Source organism: Prosopis cineraria, unplaced genomic scaffold (assembly GCF_029017545.1).
Source record: "Prosopis cineraria cultivar Desert tree isolate PC_DT_omini unplaced genomic scaffold, ASM2901754v1 PC3, whole genome shotgun sequence".
NCBI classification, from domain to species: Eukaryota; Viridiplantae; Streptophyta; class Magnoliopsida; order Fabales; family Fabaceae; genus Prosopis; species Prosopis cineraria.
In genome coordinates, this window is record NW_026555334.1 from 3,961,960 (window position 1) to 3,976,134 (window position 14,175).

A 14,175-nucleotide genomic window follows, 5' to 3' on the forward strand; every position below is an offset into this window, starting at 1 on the left:
TTTAGTACAATGTCACAAAAAACCAATTAGTTCATGTTAGAGTGAATAAATTAAGCGTTGGCATCTTATGGGTGGTTCGATAAAAATAGTGGTGTTTGAGTTGTCATTCAATACATGACAAGAAAACTAAGTTTTGCATTTATTCGCTTCTTTAAAAATATAATTAAAAGTTACACTTCAATTTTTCATAATCAAGTCTTTTATCTTATTAATAGTATTTGAGATAGATTGGTTCTTAGAGTAGTTCTATTGAATCAGTATGAGAGTTTTAGTTGAATCTAGGTAAATGTTAATCTTAGTGAAATTGCTATTCTAACCTAGGTTAAGGCTTTTTAGGACACCGATAAGTTTTAAGATACCAATAAATTCTATTGTAGTATTGGAATAATATTCAAGGTGTCTAAAAAAACTTTTAATTCAATTTCTTTGATAATCTTGAATGAGGCTTTAAGTGGTAGAGCCATTGATGCTTGTAGAGGTGTCAATATCTAATCTTATCTAGCCAAATTCTAGAAGGCACCATTTTTCTTGAACTCGATCATGAGTCAAAGATCTCTTGTTGAGTTTTGATTACAAATTGAGGTCACTAATAATGACTTGGGTATAGGAGGAAGTGATGTCTTTAACAAGAGAGTCTTCTTCAAATATATTTGAATTTGTATCTCTCCTTTCAAATATTTCAGCATACATGAGTAAAGTCTTTACCAGGGGTTCTCCCAATGTTATTTTTTGCATTCCAAAAAATCCAATAATGTTGCAATGAAAGAGAAACCAAAGTATTAAGTTTAGATTTTTTGACTAATTTCAATCATACTTCCCTAAATTTAATTAATTTGTACAATCATGGAGGATGTTGAAGAATCAAAGGGAATTGCTGTCAAAGGGGTGAAGTTTGGATGGTGAAAGAATCTGAATGGGTGGAATTTTTTATGGCAGGAACACCATCACTTAATGCAGAATTGATTATACGTCATCAATTATTTCTCTTTGTTGGAGCCATGTCCCTATTCTATTCTTGCAATTTCCTATTATGTTGCAAGGGATCGAATTATGAAAGTTTTACAAAACATTAACCTTTTATTATTTTCTACTACAGCTGATTGCCCTGTTTTCATATGTAGGCTCCATTTGAAGTTACGAAATGTTTTTGCCTATATATGATATGCATAATATAATGCTTGGTCAACTAAAGTTCTGAGAAATGCAATATGTTGACAGACTTTCTTGCTGTGTCTGTATATATCACTTCTCTACAGTGAAAAATGGATCATTCATGATGTTAAATCCTTTCTGCTATCTTTTAATGCCGCTTCTTTTCTAAAATGAAACCTAACTGCCAACACTATCTTGACAGTGTAGAAATCCTTCCATGGAGTCCCCCCTCCTTTTGAAGACTTGTTCTTTATGCTATAGTGTTGCAATTTTGAAAATGGGAAAGTTAATTGATTTTTTGTTTGAATTTTGTATGGTTGTTGAGGTTTCATTTTGCTAGCATTAGAATTTTTGTGCTGCTTCTCCCTAGATATAAATTTTTATTGCATCACCCCGTATCATAAGAAACCTTAGAACTGGCATTATCATATCTCATCCAAATTAATCTGAGCCCCTACTATATTAAATCATTATTAACAACGACAGTCTCATGAGCATCTTGAAAAAGTCCTTTAGTATATTAATTTATTTAACACGGTTTTGCATATCTTAAGACTTGAACTCAAAACCTTAGATAAATTAATTTAACTCTGTTAATTAATTGAACTAAACACTCCTCAATTAAATATACAAATTTTGAGAGATGGTTCTTGCAGTCATGTGCACATGCGCTCGCATTTATATAAAATGTTTTATCTCCTCATGATTCTGTGTTATTAAATTTTACACCTTTTTATGTCTGTAGAAGGGAAGATCAAGGAAAAAGCATCATCAATCAACCACCATGTGCTGACGCTGCTGTGTTTGTTTCCCCTAAGCCATTGATGTTGATTAGTCATTGTATATTGTATTATGCAGAGTTAGTAACATGACGGCTCATGTCTTGAGAGGTATGTTTACTTGGACTTTGTTTGACCAATGAAACCATAGGAAATATCACAAAAATATGTAATACAAGCTAGCAATGTATGGTTGGATGTGAAGGTTTATGATTTCTTTTTTCTTTTTAAATTACAAGAAAGTATATAGATACATATATGCTAATATTGCAAGGGTAACCTGGAGTTTTGAGGATTTAAGTAGGTTTAGGATGTGATGATTTTATGGTAACTAGAACCACCATGTAAATGTTTGAGTAAAGATAGTCAACTCAAAATGGGTTAAATTTTAAGGATTTTTTTCGAAGACATAATTTTCAGAAAAGGAGAAAAATTAATAAGATTAGGTGCGATTAAAAAAAAGTACTTAAAATAATTTTACAATTTAACATGTCATAATTGTTTACATATTAGAAAAATTTTATTTGAACAAAATACATGAACTCAGTTGAGTCTTTTAGATTTTGTAAGAGTCTTGGAAATGTTATAAAATAATTATGAAAAATAATTTGAGAATCTCTCCTCTATTGTATTTTGTGTCGGATAGTTACTATAGTTCTACTGTAGCCATCCCAACACTTTTTTAAAAAATATTAGTAATTTTTAAAATTATTACATAGAAAATAAAAATAAAATATTATAAAACTTTATAATAAGGTGAATATGGGACCCATAGTAAAAAAATGAGTGATAAATATGAAACTCATACTAAACAAATATTCTTTTTCAAGCATAATATAAGACATCTTCTAAAATCTACTTGATCTAAAATATAGGGTATTTAATAATTTTATAATTATATATATAAGTGTGGGTTAAGATTTGTAAATAGTTTTACTTACTTATCTCCTTTGCATTTTATCTACATTAAACATTACTGTAATCTTCTACTCATTTTAAGAAGTTGAATTCATTAAAATTTTCTCTCCTCCCTATCGTTCTATATTACAACTAAGAGTTAATATCTCATACATTGCACGAGTATAAATTAAAATCTAGTTTATAAGACCCAAATGTAAGATTACAAGAGCAAATGGAATTACACCAAGTTATATATATATATATATATATAACTTTAAAAAAGTGGGTGAATGATTGAAATTATATTTATATTATTTAATACTAGACAAAAATAGAGTAACTAATATTTTTTTTAATTTTATTAATTTTATCTCTTGTATATTTGTTATTGTTTGAATACTTAAACGACAATTTTTTATGATTATTAATTGCAAAAAAAAGGTAAAATTTGAAAGTTAGATTTTTTTAACGATTTTAATGATATAATTATAATTTTTTTAATAAGTGTAGAATTGATAAGTTTTCTTTATATTAAGGATTGTTTGTTCAGAAATATAATGTACTATTAACTAAATTATACACCTAATAAGTTAGTTAGTTATTTATAAAATTACATACTCTCTGTATTTATTCTTATTTAGTAGGATGTTTTACATTAAAAAAACTTATTAATTATAAACTTAATTAAAAATAAAATTTTATTAATTGCACCTTGAAATGATTCAAAATGTTTTATATTTTTTAACATGATATTTAACAAAATACCTTATAATATTAAATGATTAAACAAATACACACACACTCACAGTCCAACCAAAAAAAATTACTCCGTCTACTTCATTCTTCATGTGCACCGCGAGAGGCCAAGACCCTTGGGTTCTACTAAGTCCCTTAATACAATATTTTTGGCGTGACTTGAGGCCTTATATGTGCTTAGTAAGTGATCTAATTCTTATTTCTAATTTTTCTCTTCTTTAATTTTTGGATTTTTGACGGTAAAAAAATAATATAGGACTTGATTAGCTTCGAATTTTTGGGTTTTCTAATTGATTATTTAATTTTTAATAAAGATAAAGATGTCAGATTAAAATTTTTTCTGGTTGAGTTTTATCCAAATTATTGGGTTGAGGAATTAAAGTTAGGGTTTGATTAGAAAATTGTGATTTATGGCCATAGTAGTAGTATATTTTTAAGGATAAATTAGCTCACTAGCAAAAAATAAAAAATCTTCTACCCAAAAACTATAGACCAAATTTTTGAAAATTTGATAGTATGACTGGTTCATATTGATATACAATAGATTTATCAATGATATATAAAGAGTTTATCATTAAAAATTTAAAAATTTACAAAGAGTTTATCATTGATATACAATGGTATATCATTGAAAAACATAATAAGACAGTCATAATGTAAAATATAACAAATATTGGACTGTTTGCTTTGTTTGATCCTATAACATGAACTATATTTACAAAGCCCCAATTTTGAATGGATAAAGGGACAAAAATATTCAAAAAAGAAATCATGATCGAAGAGTATCCGGTAGCATAAAGTGAGAACAAATGAATTCCTATGGAGTTATTTTAATCGGTGCATCTGTAATCAAACCATTAAATTTTAACGATGTTGACTATTATGTTGTTGATCTAAAATTTAATAGTTTGGTTACAAATGCACCAATTAAATTAACATTATGGACACTCCTATATTTTTTTACTTTAAATTGTTAAATGTTCCTGGTTGATGACTTCTTAAATATTTTTGCCCTCTTGCCTAATTTGAATTTAATAGTTTGTTTTGGTTTATTGGAGGTTATATTGAAAATTAAATAATTTGGCTTTGTGGAAAATGTTGAAATGTGGATATTGATGATTTGGTGTAAGGCTGCACAAAAGACAGGACAGTACTGGATTTCATCCTAGCCCGAAATCCAGTCTCTTTTATGAAAAGGACTGGATTAGGCAACCTATAGTCCGGTCTTGTTCAGTGATGACCCGAAGATTAACAAAATTAAACTTGGTTCATAGGATTGAGAGACTGGTCCTGTCAGTCCAGTACTCATTTAACTTTTTTTTCCTTTTTATTCTATGGGAGGCAATAATCTATTTTAACATAATAAACTCAATTAAGATAGTAAAAACACTTATAATAATAATAAATCCATAATAATTTCCAACAATAAGAAAAAAAATATTTTTGTTATAGTTTAAATGATTTAAATTTATAACTTTAATAAAAACAACATTCAATAAAATTCAACAACACTATATTATAACAACAATTTAGAAATAAACTCAATAAATCTTTATACAATTATTTCCTTAACATCAATTACATTTCAAACATTTTTCAAAAATAAATTAATTATAATTATAATAAAAAAATTAATAGAACTGGATTGGATCAAGTGATTTCGATGTCTAGTTTTTTGTCTAGTCCAACTCGAAGAAATAGTCTAGTCTTTTTAGTCCTGAAAGATCAGTGTCTATACGGACCGAACAAGACTGAGATCATTTTAAATTGGACTGAATCAGATAAGACTGAAAAATTTTTGTACAGCACTAATTTGGTGGGTTGAAACTTATGCGCTGGAAATTGAGATTCTTGGACGGTTTGAAGAGTTTAATGATAAATAATGATGCCGGTGAGTATAATAGAGTTAAGGAATGAAAAGATTGTGATTTTGGGACGGTGAATCATGGAATAGTTGAATTATTAGTATTTTTAAAAAGATTAAAGCGGGCAGGCCAAAGGGGTTTTGGTTACTATTTAGTTTTGTTAAATATAATTTTTTAATTACTTGCAAATATTTTTTTATTTAAGACAATCATGTTATATTTAAAGTTTAATTGAGCATTGTGAATATATCTTCTAATAAGGATTCAAATATTGATTCATCACGTTGTGAGAGACTAATTCCTTATATTTTATTATTAAGAGTATGTTTGAAAGTTTAAGATGAAATAAAAAGAAACGGCTATTAATGGAATAAAATGTAGTGGAGTGGGACGGATGAAATGAAACAAAACATTTCATTGTTTGAGAGTTTCATTAAAAGAATAAATAATTTTATTTAATTATTTATAGTAATTATAAAATTAATAGATTTGAATAAGATATAATTATATTTTATTAAGGTAAAGGGGAGTGAGAGTGAGAGGAGGTGAGAAAAATAAGAATAATTTTGTAAAAGTATTATTTATATCATATCATTTCATCCTCAATCCTTCAAATTAGGAGGTCAAGAAAAAATGAGTTTGGAATGACAAGGGATGGCTCAGAAGGCCATTCTAAGCCATTCCACTCTTTTTTAAAATTTTTTTTCAAACAATAGCATAAGGCTTTTAGTTATTACTTTCATTCCATTTCATCTTTAAAAAAACTCTCAAACATTACCTAAGAGAAAACATAATTATCAATTTATCTAATTTTATTGGGTTTTGCTTTTAGTCATTATAGTTTTTTTAGTATTTTCAATTTCAATATTTTCAAAAAGGTTAGGTAATATTTGTTTTTCAGGTTCCTTTAGTTTCATATTTTTAATATTTTTAGTTTTTATAAGAATTGAATATATTAAAAAAAATTACATAAACTAAAAGTAAAATAGAAGAGAATTATAGAGATCAAAAATTATGTTTTTTCTATTATTAATGGGTATGTATATTTCTTAAGTAAATTGACTTGTTGGACTTTAGAATTGGACCCTTCCAAGTCCGGTCTTGTATCAAGTATAGTTCTTTTGTCGAAAACTTGAGGAGCCAAAAAAAAGACCAAAAAAAAAAAAGCTTGAGGTTACCATTTTAAATATTAGTAGTTAACTTGTATGCTTGTTGAGGTAATTATGAGTATGTGTTGGTATTTTAATTATATGTTATAGTATTTTGAATATGAAGACTGTACAATAAAAGTATAGTATTTTGTTTTTAGTAAACTGGTTAGTTTGGTGGCTTGAATTGTTATCTTATAAGAGACTACAAGTTAAGAAAAAATTATACAAATAAGTTAAAAATAATAGGGAGAATACATTTAAGAACCACTCAAAAAAATTATTATAAACATAAACTAATATGAAATTGATTATTGTTAAAATAATAATGCGATTTATTTTTTTTCAAATGAATAATTTGCTTGAATGATTCTTGAATGTGATTTTTTCAAAATAATACTCCCCCATCCTTGATATTAAATGAAGTTTGAAAGCTTTTTTTGTCCAAAATACAAGATGGTGTTAGAGTAATTAATTTTTTTTTTCAATTTTACTTCTCCTTTATTTGTTATCATTTAAATTCTCAAACAATTTATTACAATCATTAATTACAAAGAAGGTTAAAATTGAAAAGTTACAAATATTTTTACAATTTCAAGATTATAAATAATATTTTTAATAAGCGCAAAATTTATTAATTTTGTATTATATTAAGAACAAAAGTAGTTTAATTTATTGCACCAATTCAAGCTGGCATGAACTAACATGTGTTTTTATCCCTTATCTTGTGTTTTTAAAAATAAAAGTATTATTGCTAATCAGCAGTTATTCTAATAAAAGGGGTTACGATGAGTATGAAATTTTAAATTTGAGTATATGTGAATGAAAAAAATGTCTTGGAGAAAAATATTTTAAATTGGGCTCAATAATGTACATGTAAAAAAAGTGTTGTCATTGTGAAACTAATACATTATATTTGTATTTTATCCTATTCATCTTTATAATGAAAGTGAACGTTTTCTAACTACTCTTCTTTTTTCCTTCATTTTATTTTCTCTCATTTTTTCCCTCATGTAAACAAATCATCAAGCAAAACTAGTTGGAAGCATATACTTTGTTAATCCTGTGGAAGAAATTTATCTTTACTGTTGATAGTAGATATTTATAATATTTAAAAGAGAAAATAAAACTATCATCCATGTACTTTTAACATATTTTGACATTAGTCCTTATATTTATTTTTTGCATTGCTCTTAGTCCTTTAAATATCATTTATATGCAACATTAATCCTTACTATGTTTGATGACTTAAATATGTTAAAGTGCACATAGCTTTATCAATTTTGTTGCTAATTTAATAAAATTATGATAAGTTAGATGTTGTATGAGCAAAATGACTACCAACCTAGATACCTTTCTACCTTAGTCATGGCATCTCCTTCCTTCAAAAGCTTCCACCTATTATTGATACAATCTACATATATATATAAAAGTAAAATTGCAAGCTGTCTTCCAAGCTCGACACGCGTCTTATTTTCAAAATGTTGTAAGAGAAATATTTAAGTAGACTGGGTACATCTCATCATTTATGGTTTGTCCCATTAAAACATGACATTTAGATAGCATTAAATATAAATTAATTATAATATTAATGATAGTAAAGAGAGAAAATGTAAGAAATCAAATGAAAATTCTGTTATAAAAATAAAATCAATTTAAAAAATATCACAAAAGATTTTATTTAAATTATTTAGAGTATTTTAATTGGATAGATTACAAATAATGTGGTGTACCTGATCCACCTAAGTATTTCTCATGTTGCAAATACAAAACGCCACATTAGCTTCATTTGATTCTACTAACTTATTTTCGTAATTTCAATTTATATTTTAAAAACTGATTTATCTTAATTCAGTTTTTTTCTCATTCCTCTCCCATCATCTCTCCCACTCTTCCATCATCAATCTTATTCCTATTGTAAACATTTAATTTTAAAAATCAAGAGATTATGGCAAAATAGAAATAAGAATAATTATAAATAATATATTATTTATTATGATGGATAGTATACCATTTTAAATCAAGTAAATTATGTATATATAAAAGTAGAAAGTTGTCATTTATGCTCTTATTTTTTAAAATATAAATAAAATAATAAATAAATAAATAAATATAAAAAAATTCCACTACAAGTATCTCTTCATTATCCCAACTTTCTATTAATTTATTTACAATTTTGAATTTTTGATTTAAAATTTAAAAATTACAAGTAAATTATGTGTAACTTCCTTATCTGCAAAAATCTCTCCATTATCCTAACTTCCCACTTCTTACTCATAATTTATTTTTTTAGTTTGTATTTAATTATCTCCTTGGTAATTGCTTCTTGCTAAGGAATTGAATGATTCACATTGCCTTGGGTTCAAAAATAAAAGGAAAAAGAAACATGCTAAAGGGAGATTTGAGAACATGATCAAGAGGAATTTACAATTACATCTGCAATGAATAAAAAAGAGGAGACGCAATCGCGGCCGCGTTTGTGGGGGTGAATATATCTCAATAATTTCAATATGACTAATATTATTGCTATTACACAACAGCCACTTTTATGATGATGAAAGTCTTTAAAAGTTACTTTATCTTATTGTTATCCTTAAGTCATTTACACCTTATGGAATAGAGCTTGTGTTTATTATTGTTTCTCGTATTATTTGTTCATATATTTTACTAGTGTCTTGGCTAAACAAATATATCTTACTAGCATTTATTCATGATTTTCATCAAGTTTTGTTCACTTTCACCAATTGCCATATGCAGTAAATGCATTGCTGAAAGTCAAGATTAGGAGCAAAGTCATCTTTTTCTTAGCTTTTGATATATGTAAAATTTGTTAGGATTGCAATGAGGAGGAAAATGATTTGTCTTATTGAAACTTTCCTTCAATAACTCAATTTATTATGATGACATGTTTTTACTTTTTCTATGTTTCTCCTCTCCCTTCAGTCGAAGCCTTTTATCACATGGTTAGAGATGCTTATTAGATTGTTTATGAGGTGTTGTGCAGGCATTATGGACTAGAAGTAGGCATGTGAAGTAGTACTGTCCTATGTATCCTACTAAGTGTGACCCTACTATTGTGGGCCAATAATTAATGATTTTAGTGTATATATGAGATTTCATATATGTAGTGTGTGTGTGAATTTTTTTATCATTATCTAAACCATTTTTTATCATTATGTAAAACCACACTTACTTTTTCTTATTACTTACAAAATTGAGTTATGAATCTTTATGTAGATTTGAAATAGAAACATAGATTTTGAGTCTAAATAGTTGCTGATCATCTTAGAAAGTGCTATAGATTTGATAAACATGATGTTTAAGTGGGATCTCAAGAAAAGAATTTTTGTTGTAGTTTATGTGAGTTCCTTGCCTTGGTATTGCATGCCATAAAATTTAGCTCCACAGATTTGCTTAAAAGTTAAACCTAATGTCTATGGAGTTTATGTAATTAGATCATTCTTAATTATCTCTAATTGTAGCATAATTTTTGTGTATAATTGGAAAAATGAAGTCTAGAGAGCCTTTTTTGTTTTGGTCCAACCAATCGGATTACCACGTGCCAGCTATTTTTGACAATTAGAGTGCTAATGTAGTTGATGGGTTACAAGATTATATTACTCCGAGTTGCTTTAATCATTTATGATCTATATTGTTTTTGTTTTACTACTTTATGGATTTTTCTATGTTTCAATCCGCCAACTTATTTGTTGTATTCTTTTAAGAGGTTATGTTCAATAACATTTCTTTTCACCTAGATTATTTCCATTTTAATTTTTTGTAAGTGAACAAAACATGTCCTAATTAATAGCCATTTGAGATAATAAAGGACCTAAAAGATATAATAGGACATATAGTGGTCATAATAAATTTGAGAGAGGCTCTTGCATAGTTGTATCTCGTATGTATCATTTTGCAAATGTAAATTAGTCATAAAGGACAACAATATTTGCAAATAATAATTATTATTGCTATAAATATAAATAATCACATAATTGAAAAGGAAAAAAAGATAGACATAACTACTATTGTAAATTCAAAAGTTGAGTTTAGAGAAGACAATCCCTTGAATGGCTATCAAATTCCTTAAAGGACATAGTTATTAGCAATGACGTGATAATACTCTAGGTAATAAAAAAAATCAGGATAAATCATCAAGCTTTTTATATAAAGTTAAATTATTGATTCTTATAATTATTTTAAACAATGTTAATCAATTGAATATTTAACTTAATATTTTTATGTAAATAAAATAAATAACTTTAGTCTACCCAAAAAGTAATTTTAATTTGAAAACACAATTTCTCAATAAACCTTAAATCATATTATATACATTAACAATCATTTATTGTATTTATACCCGTACATTGCACGGACCACATTTTAGTTTATAATAATTGCAACAAGTTAGTGAAAGAAATAACATGTTTTTTGTACATGTTAGTCATCATGAAATTTTTAAAATTATATTTAAAAATATAAAGACTAATGTTGTAGATAAGTAAAATTTGAGGGACTAAAATCAAAGGAAAAATATATGGATTAATATCAAAATACATTAAAAATACAGACATCAATAGTTGTGTTTTTCTTTTTTTATTTTTTTTTTAAAATATAACTTGCTATCTAAAAATGTTGATATTGATGCGTGACTCTTGGTGAAGCACTTTCGAAGCCTAACTTATTAAAATAAATAAACAAACAAATATAGGTGGATTGGCAACTTTCGAAACGTGAAGGAAAGCTGATGGAAGTTTCCACAAGCAAGGCAGGCAATGAATGACACGGCCACGATGCAGCGCTGCTGGCGTCTGTACGTGCACCGACTTTCCCATGACTCGGATTTACCATTTTGCCCTCCACCTCATAATAACAGATTACCGGTCATCTCACCGCCAAAATTCAGATTACTGACCAATAACTGCTTAACACCCACGGTTAACTAACTAACCGCATCTCTCTTTTCATGGCTTTTGGAATGACCAATCGTCAGTATTTCAAATTGGAGTTTTAGAATATATACTCACAATAAATAAGTACTCCCTCGTTTAAAAATATAAATTATTTTTTAAAAAAATTAAATGTTAAAAAATACATGATATTTTTAATTTTTTAAGATATAATCATTATTTTTTTAAATTACCTTTATAAATAAATTATTTATATTTATTTTAGGGTGAAACACTCTATTTAATAGGGGATAAATATAAAAAAATAAAATTAATTAAAAAATAAGTAACTACTTTATTGAGATGAGAATTAATTAAAAATATTTTATATTTTTTAATAGAGAAAGTATATCAATCTCTAACATACTTGTGTAAGGCCGTCGTTAGTAATAATAGTCCTACACAACGTGAGTTTGAATTAATTTAAACAAAAAGTTATAATACCCCCGAAATCTTGAAATATAGTACTATGGAATTAAAAAAAAATCACCTTCTACCTTATATTCTAAATATAAGTTATAATTATCTATTTTTCATATATTAAATAATTATAGTTAAAGTTAGTTTTTCATTTTTAAGTAAAATTTTTTTCAAGTTTGTCTTTGATAATTAATATTTAAGGATAAGTAAATATATTTGTGAAAAATAAGCATATAAAAATATAAAGATTTATATTTGGGATCCTAATACTTAAAAAAAGACTATATTTTAAATCAAACCATCCAATATTTAAAAGCAACACTGAATTTTCTAATTCAATTTCCTTATTAATAAAATAATTATAATATATTCATAAAAAGGATAAAATATATATAAAAATTGTTTTCTATCTCCCCCCACCTAATGTATAGTTAGACAATTGTGGAATAATCAATTTATTCTTGGTTATATTTGTTTGAATATTGATCAATATTCATATCTCATTTCATTTTTTTATTAAATACTCCCTCCGGTAAAAAATATAAAGTATTTTTTATCAAATCTCACCCCAATAAAGTAGTTATTTACTTTCAAACTAATCCTATCTTTTTATATTTATCCCTATTAAACATCCTATAATAAATAAAAAGTTAATATCAATAGGGGTACTTTTGAAAAAAGGCAATAATTACACCTTAAAAGATTAAAAATGTCTTACATTTTTTAACATCCAACTCTTTAAAAAATACCTTACATTTTTGAACAGAGAGAGTATCTCATTTGATATTTATTATGAGTTAAACCTAGGAAGTTATTCAATTTATTATTTATTCATTCTTAATCTAACAATTTATGCACGCGAAGAGTTAAAAAATGAGGTAGAAATTTAAATGTATTAAAATAAAATAAATTTATATCTTGGGATAAAAAAATATCTCTAGTATTAAATATAAAAAAATAATCAATTAAAATTGATATGAGTTATAAATATTCTCGTTACTTAAACATATGATTAGAAGTTTGATATAGAAACTTAGTTGGATAAATCTACTATTTGTCTCAATATTTCAAGGAAAATAATATCTGTTGTCTGTGGATTTTATTTCTCGTGCTCATTAAAAGAATATTTTAAGACATAGTGTATGCAAATACTTGCAAAGAATAAAGTTCAAACACTAAATCATCTTATAAAAAAAGGTTAATATACAATTTAAACTCTGAACTATATGTTTATGGATGATTTAAATCTTAAACTTTTAAAAAGTGCATTCCAAACTCTAAACAATTTAAGTTGGGTAGAGCCAAGAAAACAAACCGAGCTTGTCAGGCTAGCCTATTTAAATCCGCATATGCATATTTTTTTTAATTAATTCTCATACTTTTCACTCTTTTTAGATGTCAAAAAAAAATAAACTAAATTTTACTCCATATCACATATCAACCCATATTTACTGAGGATGGAAGGCAAAAAAAAAAGGAAAAATAGCAATAAAGAATCACTGATCAAAAATTATATCAGTCAAGGATCACTTTTGTCAAAATTCGAGTGAATACTTGTAGATTCGGGTTAGTTTTTATCAATAAATATTCATTTAGGTTTTAATAACAACTCATTTTAAATTAACAATAGTTCATTGTAGCTTGTTTTTCATTCAGGTTCTGATAACAATTGATTCTTAATTGATATAAATTTCATACAAAAATTCTTGGCTGCTATTTTTTTAAAAAAATACAATCTTAAATCCCCTAATTCGTCTAGATCCATGATAATGATTCATCCAGTTCAACATTTACTCTTCTAATTTTGATTTGGTGTTTGTTGGCTAAGCCAATCAATTGCTTATTGCATTGCTATTATTTTATTTATGTTTTTAGTTCATTTAGATGTTATTTAGTTAGTTTTTTTGTACTTTTTTTGATTGGGTATTATATTAGAATGAAGTAATTTTTTGTTTGATTAAAAAATTTTAAAAAAATATAAATAGTTAAAAGGGCCTCAAGCCTGCAAGGCCGGCCCTGAGCCCGCTATGTCAAGGGCCGGGCTTTGAATATTAGGGTTTTAAAAGGAACCCTTTTAAGGCCCAAGCCCTTCAAGAGTCGACCCTATAGGGCTGGGCTGGCCCTTTTTGCCAGCTCTAAAGTTAAGGCAATTTCACCCCCTACCGTTAAGTTTAGACAAACACCTGTCAAATTAAAAAAATGTGTA